Source organism: Linepithema humile, chromosome 1 (assembly GCF_040581485.1).
Source record: "Linepithema humile isolate Giens D197 chromosome 1, Lhum_UNIL_v1.0, whole genome shotgun sequence".
NCBI lineage: Eukaryota > Metazoa > Arthropoda > Insecta > Hymenoptera > Formicidae > Linepithema > Linepithema humile.
In genome coordinates this window covers 46,614,381-46,628,789 of record NC_090128.1, presented here as the reverse complement: position 1 = coordinate 46,628,789, position 14,409 = coordinate 46,614,381, and the positions used below count along the sequence as shown (strand labels likewise).

Sequence of the window (14,409 nt, the reverse complement as noted above, 5' to 3'; positions counted from 1 at the left end):
ATTTGGCTTAAAAAATTATCATATAATTTTGCTTCTTTATTCGGACGTAAAAAACAACATTGATTGTGCTAGACTTTTCACTCAAATTTTTCATTTTATTTATTATTTTATTTTAGTGAAATTAGATTTTTATTTTATTTTTAGGTTAATTTTACTACGAATTAACATTTAAATTTTGAGATTTTTAAATTGCAAAATTATAGAATTTTTTACTTTTACAAACATCTTATTTTTATTTCAAAACAAAATCCTGACAATATTCTTACGATGTGTTTACAAGTTAGGCAGTTGTCGGGTTCGTCTTATTCGACAAGAATGTTCAGGTAGATTCCGAGATGAGATCTTTTGATAATGAAAAGAAGAAAATAGGTCCTAAACCTTCGAAATATGAAGAATAATGGACTACATCCCTAAATAAAACAAAATTTTCTACACTTACTTTCTTCTTTACCAAGAAAAATTTTGTTTACGCACTATCCCATTTCTATTTTTTTCTTATATGCAACAAGATGGTATAGTAACATTTTATGCACGTAATAATTGCAGCTACATAATTATCACCTTAACTGTCTTATTATTATTCTATATTTTTTCCCCGTGCTACGAAAAAATATAGTTAAAAATATAAAATAAATAAAAAAAAACCATATAGTATCGAAGATACTAATCCAAGTGTTTTCCTCAATCTAATAAGAATTTAATCGTCGAAGAATCGATACAAACATATCCATACGCACATATGTGACTTGATATATACATTATGCTATCAAAACGAAGCTATCACATGTTACAAAAATGCACGCCCGCATGCACTTGCCACGTATTTCTGTCAAAATTGCGCAAGGAATGTCTATTTCCGGAATGAAAGTGAGATTGGCTATGAAATGAAGGCCCTTTGGGTATTACCGATCGAAGCACACACTAATGTTTTGTTATCTAGCAAAGCATGTTACGTAAAGTCTACTATAATTCGGATTTTTAGATATAAAATCTTCATTGATGTTTGTTAATAAAAACTCTGTGCAAAACGAAAAACCGTTCAAATTACCAAGGATAAATCATATTCATTATACAAATGTTGACTATAAATATTATATTTATTCGGAATAAGATAAATCAATGACATTCATTTTTCATTCAAAAGTACTATTACGTAATCAATTTTTTCTGATTCTCAGACATGGACGTGTATTGACTTAAGATTACGGACAATTTTGTTTAATCTCATCTCTTATCTCATTGAATTTATCATTTTAATCTACTGATTACAACATCATGGAACGTTTTACTAACCGACAAATATACCACACCACGTGTGACTATTTTACACAACAATCGCCCAATGAATCTTTTTTATCTGTTTTTACAGTATTCTTTATTTAAAAAATTTCAACGTGAATTATGTCGCGTAAGCTTTTACTAACAATAAATAAAGAAATTTTAATATAAAAACTATTAGAGTCCCTGTGCTACGACTACCTAATTTTAATCCTGAACAGACTTCGATCTCGACAGATTTAAGACACGTGGGTTATCGTCATGGAACATTCTGTTTGTTCCTTTTTTTTTCTTGTTCACTTCACATCTATCGCTCGATGTGATAAATCACTAAACAACTGGACGACTCGGTCAAACGACCAATATCTCGTCGGCGGATCACGCGCACATGTGAATCTATAAGTGGATAAGAGAATCTGACCGATAAAACGAACGAGTGAGTGGACACTTTCGATGCACTAAGGAAAGCGGATGATCATGTCGTCGAGTCACAAGCACAGACAGCCTACCGGTAGATGCATCATTATCGAGAAATTAGAAAGCGCAAATTCCGCTCAAAGAAGCCGTTGATACGCAATCAGTATTTAAGTCCATATTAATATTAATGATACAAATTTACTTTTTATGCTATATCAATATATTTTTTTCAGATATATATATATATATATAAAACAGAAAAAATAATTTTGAAAATTATATAAATTAGTAAACACAAATAAACATATAATTTACATACATTTTCAAAAGTTCAAAAAAACTATAATCGTAAATAAAAATTGTAATCATCAACTTAGTAAATTATCAGGTTCTCAAACATTTTACAAATTTTTACAAAATATTTAAATTGTTTTTCTCATTGTAATAATTGTAAAATATTTTACCCAATATTCAATTAACTTGGAGATTTACTACTTTGATTGATTCATAAATTCATGAATTCTTCGTATTTTAAAATTTTATACATTCCAAAAAATCAGTGAAAAGTTCTATAAAATAAATATTGAAATTTACATCTTTCGGAATACGTAATGCGCATCTATGAGAGTAACGAGATGTCGTAATGCGTTCGTTGTACCGACCTGAATGTTACGTCGTCGTAGTAGTAGTACGCGAGAGAGGAAACGATGATTCATACCGTAAAATTGAAAGAATGAATTACATCTCACAAGAGTGGGAAGTCAGTCCAGACGCATTTATAAAAGTATATCAATCAGTAAATCGCATAAAACACCGTACAAGAAAATCGAAAGGTATAATTTGCACGTAACGAGGTCGCATAAATTGCCTTGCAAATTTCCTTATATCTTAATCTTCACTGATTTATGAACTTAATTAATTACTTATTAATTCTTTATAATTACTAATTAATTTATATTACTAATTAATTACTTATTAATTCTGTAAATAAATATGTACTGTTGCGGTTTACTAATATATGTGCTTTAGTTAGAATAATCAATGTTCTTTCAAAAACCGTAACTTAGTCTTCGTAAGTCTTTCGTTTAACGAATTACAATCATGTAAGAAACAAATAAACAAGTGTACTTTTAATAATGATAAAAATAGTGCAAAACAGATATAATTTCCCTTGAAAATTAAACACTTCAACTTTGTCTGAATTAATTTTCAAGCGGAGGCAAAGTGACATGAAGGAGATCGAAGCACGCTCACGGTGCATCGGGAGATTTCCTAAGGGAGGTCTTCGCGGTGCAGTCATAGGAAGGGTAATTAAAAATACATCGTGGCGCATTAGAGAAGGGATTCTTCGTAAAAATAACTTGTAAATAAAATACGTTACGTGATCACGTTGCGCCACGAAAGTTTCTCAGCGATGCGCACCGCGTTCCCATATACAGAAGATATTCAATTTGATGCTATATATTTATTAAATTTTAAAAAATCAATTCTTGTATAATCAACATAAGATAGAAAAATTATCAAAAAGATATTCATATAAATAGAAATAAAATCTTTTAAATATTGATGTTTTACTCAAAGCAGTTAAAAATATTAACGATAATAGCAATTTCAACATATGAAAAAATTTTAATTATTAGCTTAGTTGCAAGACAGTTAAAAAATGTATAGCATTTTTGCGAGTGGAAGTTCAGCGAGTTACAATATCAATCAGTATCGTTGAAAGGAAGTGAGGTTGGCAAGAGAGAGAAGAACCCTCATACGCGCAGATAATCTAGTATAGAACGAGTGGGTATCACATGGTACGATGATTCATTGCTTTAAAGCCGGTCGATGCCGTCGAAAAGCCCACGAGAGTACTAAGGGCCACTTAACCCTGAGGAATATAGACACTGCGCCCACTCGTTTAAAAATTTATAAATATCAAAGAAACAGAATTAAAACTTCAGAAAACCAAGTTTCTCGATATTTTTGATCTCTCACTTTCATTTTTCTCACACAACACCGACATCCATTTATATTCTCAACGAATTTTTATCCTAATTTATCTCTTATTTAAAAGATAGATGAAATATCGAGTTAAAAATCACTTATACATGCATAATTCGAAAACATTTTACTCAAATCTAAATCGAAAATTTAACTCCTTTAAATTCACAGAGTTTTGTGAATTAATGATATAAAATTTTCGTAAGAACGGATGTTTACTCATTAAAAGAGCGATACGAAAAATTGACAAGCTGTTTGGTCTTAAAATAATGCAGTTCTGTCTACGCGATCAGTAACAAGTCAAAGTGCAATCGCAGCTAATCACATATGACTGCAAACACTTCTTTCCCACTGAATCGAATAATTCGTGTGGGATAGGAAAGTTTGAGAATGTGCCGGAAGTAACGCCAACCAAGTCACCTGCCGCACAGGGAAAACATGCGATGATAAATGCGCCGATCGATGTCAAGCCTGCAATTTTTACCTCTCAATGTCACTCGACGAGAAATACGACATAAAAAAATACATTAAAATTCTATGATGATTTTTGCGCTTAAAATGCATATTGTCGATTGAGCAATTACATCTTTATTCAGGCAAAAGTATCGTTTTATGAATTCCTGAACTCGTAAATTATTACTGTCGGAAAAATATGCCGCAAATATACGTGACACATTATTTCACGGATTCTTAAATTGTATCTACGCAAATCCTTCATAAATGTAAATTCTACAAATTCTTGGCTTCGTGTATTTCACAGATCCTAAATTCCTCACAAGATATTATTACATTTTACAAATATTAAGTGTCACACAAAGCTAATTTTGAAATGAAATTTAAGTTTTACAAGTTTAATTTAATAAACCCTCCATAAACCAGCAATTTTATATTTTATTTTACAAAGATCTCTGCTTTCACATTTTCTCGAATAAGTAAGATCGTTAAAGAATCCTTATGCATTCTTTAGATTCTGAATCGAGATTCTTTGTCCCGAAAAAATTCTAGAATGTATAGACGTTATAGTTGATGATAGATTTTCGATTCCGGAAATCGTTTCGTTTAATTTCGACTGTCTATCGTCGTCGCGATTCATAAATTCTTGCCGCCTTTGAAAATCATCGGCGCCATAATAAATTCACGATGATATAATAAATCCAGATTAATATCGACGTCGGAGAAGGATGGAGGACCGGTATTACCCACGTTCTACATTTAAACGTCGACGCGAATCAAAGACTTATAAAGCGATGAGAAGCGAAAGAATTCTACACAACAAATGGCGAAAAGACCCGAGATCCGGTTTCATTAAACCGTTTCCGGTTCGCGGCATTCACTACTTTCTCGAGATGCACCCGGCGAAGAGGGAATGACATTCCGCGAGTATTCGATTTTCCGCGATGATTCCACAAATTCCACAAATTCCACAAATAAAGATAATGATTCTAGTAGTTGAAATTAGTTAAAAAAATAATTGCAAAATTTAAAACACTAAAAAAAATTTCTGTCAACTTTTGTTCAAAATTGATTACTAGTATTTTTTTATCTAAAAGAATCGAGTAAAAAAATTATAACCGATATTAATCACCTTTATTTTATTTTATGCTGAACAAATTGCCTCATTTTGCTAATTTATCAATAACCTTCCACCAATGAATCATCTGTTGTAAAAGACAGTTTGTTAAACAATCGAGAAATAACCTTGTACGCGCGTGATCGAGGTAAACTGCGAATAAAACTGCAAATTACATGTGAGAATGCGAAGAAAGATTACATGTGAAGATACGTATGCGATATGTGAGACACGCGGTTTCTCTTGAGAGGTAAACGATCGCGCGATGCTGTATTAGATATTTTTTTACGGACTTTATATAACATTTCGATGTTTCTCAAAACCGACGTATTAATCGATATTTTAAAAAAAGAGCGTGTCGCGCACAAAAAATCCAGACGGAAATATTGAACGAGCAGATATTCGACGTCCTATATTTAATCACGCGCGATCACCTGGCGACTTCGGTGGGTTAGCGGACGACGACGACGACGACGACAACGACGACGACAAGAACGACGTCGAGATGCCCCGTGTCGTCGTCGAAATATTTTTGGCGTGAAGAACTCTCGCAAAGCAGCCCGCGTGAGCATTTCACACGACGCGCGCGCGCAAACTCGTTCCAATTCCCAAACTACAAAGATTGTCTCCGGATTATTTCAAATGTAACGTATAATCCTGATCGATATATTTCAAAGTGCGAAAATATAGCAAATTTTATTTCCACAAGAAAAAAGTTCATTAAAATAAACCTTGAATAAAAAATAAAATTATTAATTTATTTTTTAACGTGCGCTGAACTGTGCATTTCCAAATTTCACATTTATTAATAGTGATTTAATTAAAAACTTGTTTCTTTGATGATATTTATCCTTTACAAAATATTTGGAAATGAGTATTAAAAATAATATTTGATACTAATTAATTTTGTTGTTAATTAGATGCAAAAAGTTACAAATTCTGAGATAATTGCTTTGTAACTAATAAATTTTTAGCGTTATTATCGTAGTATGACGCAATATCTTTTATTCTCATTTTTTTAGTGAAACGTTGGACCAATACTCGATCCTGAAAGTAAGTGCACTTTTTCCATTCCTCCTGAGCGAAGAAAGAATGCGGCTGGCGTCATGTGTGGGTAATCGACGCTTTTATGAATGCCTGCGGCCTATGCAATGTCGCGATTGCGATGCCGAGTAAAACCGTCATTGCCATTCTTACGCGGCGCGATTCATTAATATCGGACCGCAAATACGATAGTCGTAAACTAACTTCCACGTAGCTATGAAAATATTGATAAGAGTGCATATAATAAGTTATTCAAATATTAATAATGACGACTATATAATTAATTAAAGAACTATGATTTATTTCTATATTATACTTCTTGATAGAAACTATAATTTTTCAGACGATAAATTTGATTGTAACTTTCTGTTCCTATCATACTTAGTACATAAATAATTCAATTTGTTAAAATATATATTCCATAAAAATATAAAAAACATTCGTAGTTGTATTAATTGCAAATGTTAATTCATTTCTCTTGATTATCGACACATTATAATCTTTGACGAATTGAAATCTACGGAGATTGGATTGTATTGCGTTTTACGTAAACCGCGACTTTACGTAAATATGCTTGAAGCATCGGGGGAGACTCTGTTATCAGGGAAGTAAAACATGATACGATATAGGTACAGATAAACGCGGTGACTGATAAAATTAATATCTATATCTGCACGTTCAAGATGCTCCGACGAGCACTTATACATGTTTCTATAGCAATAATTCGTAAAACTGTTACGTAATGATATTTAAAGTTCGATATTAACGTAAAATTGATATATTCTATAATTCAGAATTTTCCACACTTTTTAATCAATATCAGTTATCAGCGTCAAAATAGATTTAATTACACATAAAATATAATCAAAGTCGTAAATATTTAAAGATTAAAATTCTTCATTTTCTTCTTTATTTAAAAAAATTTCTTATTTCTCGTTAACATTGATATATAGTGTAATATATATAAATTTATTAATATGTAATTTATATGAAATGAAAGCAAAAAATATCATTGAACTACTACTATAAATACACTCAGAAAATAAGGTTAGACTTCATATTTAACGAGATCTCAAGACTATCGACCGACGTAAGATTTGCATTGTCCTTGATAACAACGAACGATTATATGCTAATCGATCAATCGATGTAGAATCTGCACATCAAAGACAACGAAAAAGAAAAAGAACCATCACACGCAACATGTTAAAATGATGGATCAGAGTAGGATCTACATGATCCATGTAACAGAGTTGCGCGATATATTCCACTATCATTATAATTTGAGTAACAGAATTTAAAAAAAAGAGAAAATTTAACTAAAGATTAACTGTTATAAACTAAATTTCAAAAATTTAATAATAGGATTATCTTGTTCCTTTTTTAATTTTAAGTAAATTTAAATAAAATTTTATTTTAATTGACAAAATACTCGACATTAACACTTTCGCGATCGTTATATATTCGGCTGCTTGAAGCTGCTCTATTATATTGAACCGATGTAAAATCCGACATTTTTTTCATATTACACGACCTAATACAATGCAGAAAGTGCAAAAAGTAGTAAACGTAAAATTACGTGACCGGCTCCTGATTTACACCGAAGTATAAATATAAAAATATGTGAGTGGCCGCGAAAGTGTTAAAAGTAAAAAAAGAAATTGTCAATAATAACTAGCTTTCAAAATTTCGTTATTTATCGAGAAATCTCTTGGTAACGTTTTATTTCCAGTAATAACAAAATACCTGGTAGAAAGTTCGCGTTGGATATCCCGAGTGAAAATCATTGCAGAAAAACATATTTAGCCATAAGAAGTAACTTTCGTGGGAGATATACAGTACTGTTGCGACGAAGGTAGCGAAAGGTGCCTCGGAAAAAGACAGCGGGCAGATATTACTCATATCGTATCATGTGTGATTTGAGGTTATGGCCGCATGTGAGTGAACCAACGGACGACTGCTGCCTTTTAAAGAGGGAGCCGTCGCCAGTCGTAGTAGCGCCACGGCGCTACTTTCACAGAGCGAGAGTAAAATTTCCAATCGCATTCTAGAGCGATGTCTTGTCAATTATTGCTAGAGATCAATCGATCGATCGGTTGTCTGAACGAGATGTTGATTATCGACGAGTGTTAAACGTCTCAACATTGATCGAACAAGCCTCATGTAACACGTCAATGCGGAGATACAGATACGCGACGAGCTTCCGTTCTGCGACGCACTATGACATCGCAGAGATCGATAACCAGTTCGCTCAGTTCTCACGCCGACAAGTTCCCACGAGATAAGCGACCGAGCGATTTAGAAACGGCAGCGACCGTCGACGACCAGTCCGTCACGCAGGAAGTGATAAGTGCGTGGAAGTGGCCCGACCGACTTGCGCGCTATAGCATGCGGCTAAGAGGGAACGAACAGGCCAGAGGGCGCAAAAGCGAACGTGCGAGTAAGAGAGATATATTATAGACAAAGATAGGCATGGAAAAAAAAAATAAAGTGCGACGCAAAATCACGATTGTTGCACCTACCTATGATTTATAGTCCTTTATACAATAAATAGTGAAGTAAATACACGATCTGTGCGGATCCGTACACCGGTTCCGAACTAGGCGCGAACGCGCGGGGGAGGGCAAGCCGAGAAAGAACTTGCGTGTCGCGGTAACGACGGCGCTGACTACTACGCGCGATCCGGTTTTTTTTCCCTTTCGCTCTCTTTTCTTTTCTTTCCCTCGGTAACCGGAAGAAATGCGTGCGCGATACGAACGAGAGAGCGTGGAACACGAGCGAAAACTAAAACGCCGGCTCTTTATTCCTCGATCACACTCTCGATTACGATACCACACATCCCTCGGCGACCACTCCCGCACAACGACTGAGCCGGCAACGCCGCCCGTAGTGGGGAACTCGGTTCACCTCGTGCCGGGCCTCGGTCGCTCTCGAACGTACTCGACCACGTTCGTGACATCTCGTGCTCAAGCCGAAGTATTGATCGACTCGCAGCCCCGGCATGGCGGCCTGTCGACGAGGTTGGGTGGGGCAGCGGAGCGGCGCATGGCTGCGTCCCGGGATCCGACGTGCCGCGCCACGGCGACGATGACGACGCGACGGTTCTCTCGTATCTTTTTCTTTTTTTTTTTTTCTTTCTTTCTTTCACTCCCGTCCCTCTCCTACCTATTCACTCGCTCTTTCGATCGTCCAACTCGTTTTCTGTCTCGCTCACTTTAAACACTTCGAAACTGCCTATCCGATACATATCTCTTTATTTTCCTTCATCGCTGCAACTATTCGTCCTCTCTATATATCTCGCACTTTGTCTCCTCTCCTCCCTCTCTCTCTCTCTCTCTCTCTCTCTCTCTCTCTCTCTCTCTCTTTCTCTTTCTCTTTCTCCCGCTAAATGTTTGTCATATGTATCTCCGTCGATTCTATGAACAGCCTATTCTCTCCTTCTTTACCTTCCTGCCCTACTCTACCTCGGTTCGTTTCCAGCCCCATGTAATTTTGTGCGAAAATTAATCTGCAAGGAGTGGTCGTTTTTCTTTCATCGTTTCTTCCGGCCTGTTCTTCTCGCTGATTTTCCACCGAAAGCTACGGTCAATCGTAGCAATGCCGCATGATTTCCTTGGGAAATCATCGATATTCTATGGATAAATTATACAGACGGTTTACCTATTCTTCCTTCGATTTATATCTTACTGTATTATATTTATAATTAACGAAGAAGACATTGTCATCTTCTTTTGGAAAATCTTCCAAAAATAAAGGAAAATATTACATTCGCAATCTAATTGATCTATAATATGCACCACAAGTCACACGATACGAAAATACACAATTATGTGAGATCATAAATTGTATACTCAAAATATGCAGAAAAAATAGACGAAAACATTTTTCCACCTGAAGAAGCAGAGGAATGTTCAGTCGACGTCTAAAATAAGTGCATCAAATGGGTACGAGAAGTTTTTAGATTGTCATAAAAGCCCTTTCGTCCTTTTCGTCCGTGATTGTTGAACCATATTTTTTTCCACAGTAAATCAAAGGATCTCATAAAACAGAATTTTCTGCTGATATCAACAATTTTCATCTTACAGTTCGTCAGAAAGTAATTTTATAGATTATCGCGTTTTCTATTTTTGTGAAAAGATATAAAACAGAATTGGACGAGCAATAATGTGTGTCTTAAATTTAATTTGCGATCGAGAGAAGAATTTGTAAAAGAAAATATTTACTTTGTAGATGTTATGATTTATGACAAGGACACATGAATCCGAATGTTTATAAAATCCAAGGATTCGAGAAATCTACAAACTTAAAGGATCTAAACATATAGAAATATATCAGTTCGAGAAAACATATTTTAACGTCAAATAAAACCTTTAAACCATTAAAAAATTTTTAATTCTTAATTTAATCTAATATAAAAATGAGGTTTGTCCTTAAGGTTACAGTCGATAAGTTCTACTATGTATATTTAAAATTAAATATGCAATAAAAATATGAATCTACGAATCCATTATCGCAAAATCTGTCGATTCAACGTTCTTGGAATTTACGTGGAAAAGTGAACGTGTGCAACGTATGAACGTGCAAGCAACGAGCGCAACATTGGCAATTTCAGTAACGCGAGCAACATAGTCGCGTGAGTTGGATCGCACGAAGTTGACATTACGCCCTCGTGAAAATTTAAATCGGGTGTATCTCGTTTATTTGGCCCGACGCCGGATAACGACGAAACGGGACGCCGGCGTCAATGAATCGCGGGCGTATACACGGCAACGTTATGTCTGACCCGATACACGACATCAGTATGCATTAGCGACAAATTCGATCTCGCACTCTGGAAAACGTCACGTACAAACAGATGAAAATTCAACAGATGAATTTCCGTCCAACGTAATTTCGTCTATGAGATGAATTAAATCCTCTTTGAACGAAAACATGTTTGCTGTTGTAAATATCTATCAAATTTATTTTATATTTATGGTTCGAATACTCTTTCGAAAGTTACATGTGTGCGGATTATTTTCACACCATTACATATAACTCTCTTCGGTTATAATTAACTCATGTGAATCTCATAATGTATTTAACATGCCACTTTAGAGAATTTACGTATTCTTTTTCCTTCTATATAATGTTCATTGCTTACTTTCGTCTGTTAAATATTTTACTTTTATTTTATTGTTATATCTAATTTCAAGACCGGTTCTATTACACATTTCTTTCTTCGTGATTAATAAACATACTTATTATTTAAATTTTTGTCTTGCAATATGTACAATTTACAATTTATTTAATATCTGTTATTATACCACGTGCCTTGTAATTTCATTAATTTAAAAATAATTGTATTTTAAAATATGTTACTTTATTTACATTGTCTCTCTTTGAAAATTTTGCTTTGTAACTCTCACTCGTGTTTGTCAAAATAAACATACTGAATGCGTTCACAAGCACGTATTTAACGTATTGTCATAAGATTTACGCTTTCAAAAGATCATACATCAAATTCTTCTCCAAAGCACGAACCGTGTCACTTTAGAGTCACATTAAATATTCAATTCAACGTTTCATTTATTCCAAACGACGTTTAACACAAGCGCATAGCATTCATCTATTTTAACCAACACTCCGATACCTTACAATTCATTGGCACTTCGAAATACATACAAAAACAAATCGTTAATTAAAACTTTATGACATCTGCTTATAACTTCGCGTAATTATTTAAGCAATGATATTCAAATGTATTCGCATGTGTTCATGCGTGTTTTTCGTTCAAAAAATATTCGCAAACTCATAAATTCAGCTCAACTATTGTAAATATATATAATATATAATCGTACAACAATAAATTTTTAATGATAATATAAATAATAGTAATGAATAAATTTAGCTAAATTGTTTAAATCTAAAGGATTGTTCGTCTTCTTTAAATTTTTCAATTTATTTCAATCAGTAATCAGTTTATTGAAATATAATAGTTTTCCACAACCTGTTGATAATCTAAGAAAAATTGATGCCACAAAATATAGTTGTATATATGACATATATACACAAATATAAACACAAGCTTCATACGACTTCTTGGTATCTAAAGGTGTAAGAAGATATCTCGATATTGCTCATGTTAATGGTGGTAAAGATGGGGATGCACATAAAATTTTTAATTACGGAAACTCGTGACGGCTCGTGCCGCACGCTCGACTTCAATATGTCAAGGGCTATTATCGAAGGTACGAAAACGCTGAAATAGCATGCGTTGGTGAAAAACCGCGAAGAGCGATTGAATGTTGGATTTGCGAACGCGAGAAGTGCGAACGAGAGCACTTTTGTCCCTACTTCCCCCTTCTTCCTGGCGCTCGCACATGCCAGTCTCAGAGCATGAGCTCCGCATCGAATGAATAACTGAAACAATGCGGAACGAAAGCAACGCGCAGTACCAGTGGCGCTCTCGTAACATCGATCGTAAGATTACAATTGGGTTAAAGTCGGTATCGTCTGTCTCGGCGCGAGAAGTGAAGGGTTGATAAATCATGCTGAATTCTAAAATGGCACCATCTAATTCCACATGCATTTCAGTCTTCGAATTCAACTCTCGATTATTTTCAGATAACATGTGTCTTGGTTGAAAAGCAATAAAAACATAAATTATTCCGCTTGAGAGAATTTTTGCTGCAAATTTGTAAAAAATGTATAAATTCTGAATATCAACAAAGAAATAAAATGTGTGTACTAAGATCAACGTTATTTATCTTGCAAAAAACTACTGCGCTACAGGTTCGTTCGAAACAACTTTAAGTTGCAAAAAGATTTTAATTTCTACATTCGAAAAACTACGCGTGAAAAATAATTTAACCACGAGCAATAAAAATAATCAGCAGATCTGAAACATGTCATTTCCGCTGCGACAAACGATCAACTGATGATTCTAGAAAATCCACTGTATTGTAACAATCAACGATCAATTTGGAACTCGGAATGTCTCGCATTCGACAACCCCCAGCTGTATGACGACGGAGTCATCGGGGCTTAAAAAGGCTAATGAAGGATGATGGAGAAAAAGAGTGGGGCGAAAGCAGGCGCGAAGGTAAAGGAGGAAAGCAGGGAAACACGGGAAAACATGATGGAGTGAAGAATTGTGAGAACGAGACGCAACTACGCGAGGTCGTGAGGGAAGTGGCTGAAGACGAAGGGTGGAATGATGGGATGGCGAGGTGCGGGGGATGGGTGACGGTCGGAGGTTGCCGAGGCTGAAATGAAATATTGATCTGAGCGGAGGCGCGCGCAACCCCTGCAACCGACCCGCCCTTGTCCACCATTTTCCATAGATATCTCGCCGTTGTGAACGCTGTCGAAATTTCTGCCAGTTTCGCGAGAAGGCCGATTTTTCGTTTTGCGAATCATTCGTCGTCCTCGAGTCTCAATTCGGACATACTTTGTCACAACTCTTTCATATCAATAATAATAATTCGGAACAAAAAATTCAGAAAAAAAAAATCGGAAGATACTTTCGGAAAAAAATTTGCAACTTAAGTTGTATAAAACATGGGGTAGAAAGAAAGTTTTGTAAAACTCGTCGAGCGTAAAACGTATCGACGTAATATTTTTATGTGGATTGATTCTGCAATCTTATCTTATCCCGAATTAAAATGTACGATACATAGTGTCAATTTAATTAATTGATTTCAATTTAATTTTAAATAAATCTGTGCATGTCTTCAATTTTCCAATCATAAAATACTTAAGAATATATTACGCTCTTCAAAAAATTCATTTATTATTTAATTGCACAGTTGAACAAAATTCTTTGCAATATAAATACATTTTAACAAAATTGCATATCACAGAAAGGCAATGCACGCTTTCAACTTTCTGCACGCGCGACTTTAACGAATAAATAAAAATCTGTCGGTAAAGGTCAAACAAAAGCACGCTTGGTGACAAGTAAAACAAAAATCTATGGAGAACGACGAGACACAATGTATCGACTTTCGAGAAAAAGAAAAAAAATGCAGCTGTAATTCCTGCGCTGTAAATTTCTGCGACGCCCACGCGTGCGATTTCGCACGGTGGCAATTAATGGTAATTTCTGCCGAACGATTGTCATCTTGATG

The 14,409-nt window shown here is 34.7% G+C and overlaps 1 protein-coding gene across 5 annotated transcripts in view; it reads right to left on the bottom strand.

Moving 5' to 3' along the window:
• 14-3-3zeta (tyrosine 3-monooxygenase/tryptophan 5-monooxygenase activation protein zeta) overlaps positions 1-14,409 on the bottom strand; it is a 47,430-nt gene that overhangs the window by 18,435 nt on the left and 14,586 nt on the right. Inside the window, exon 1 of one of the 5 annotated variants that reach the window (XM_012362553.2) lies at positions 8,821-9,191. The exons of the other annotated variants lie outside the window; for them this stretch is intronic. The gene's annotated coding sequence lies outside the window, so the exon portion shown is untranslated. Of the gene's footprint in view, positions 1-8,820; positions 9,192-14,409 lie in introns of those variants that run through there. 5 annotated transcript variants of the gene reach the window in all.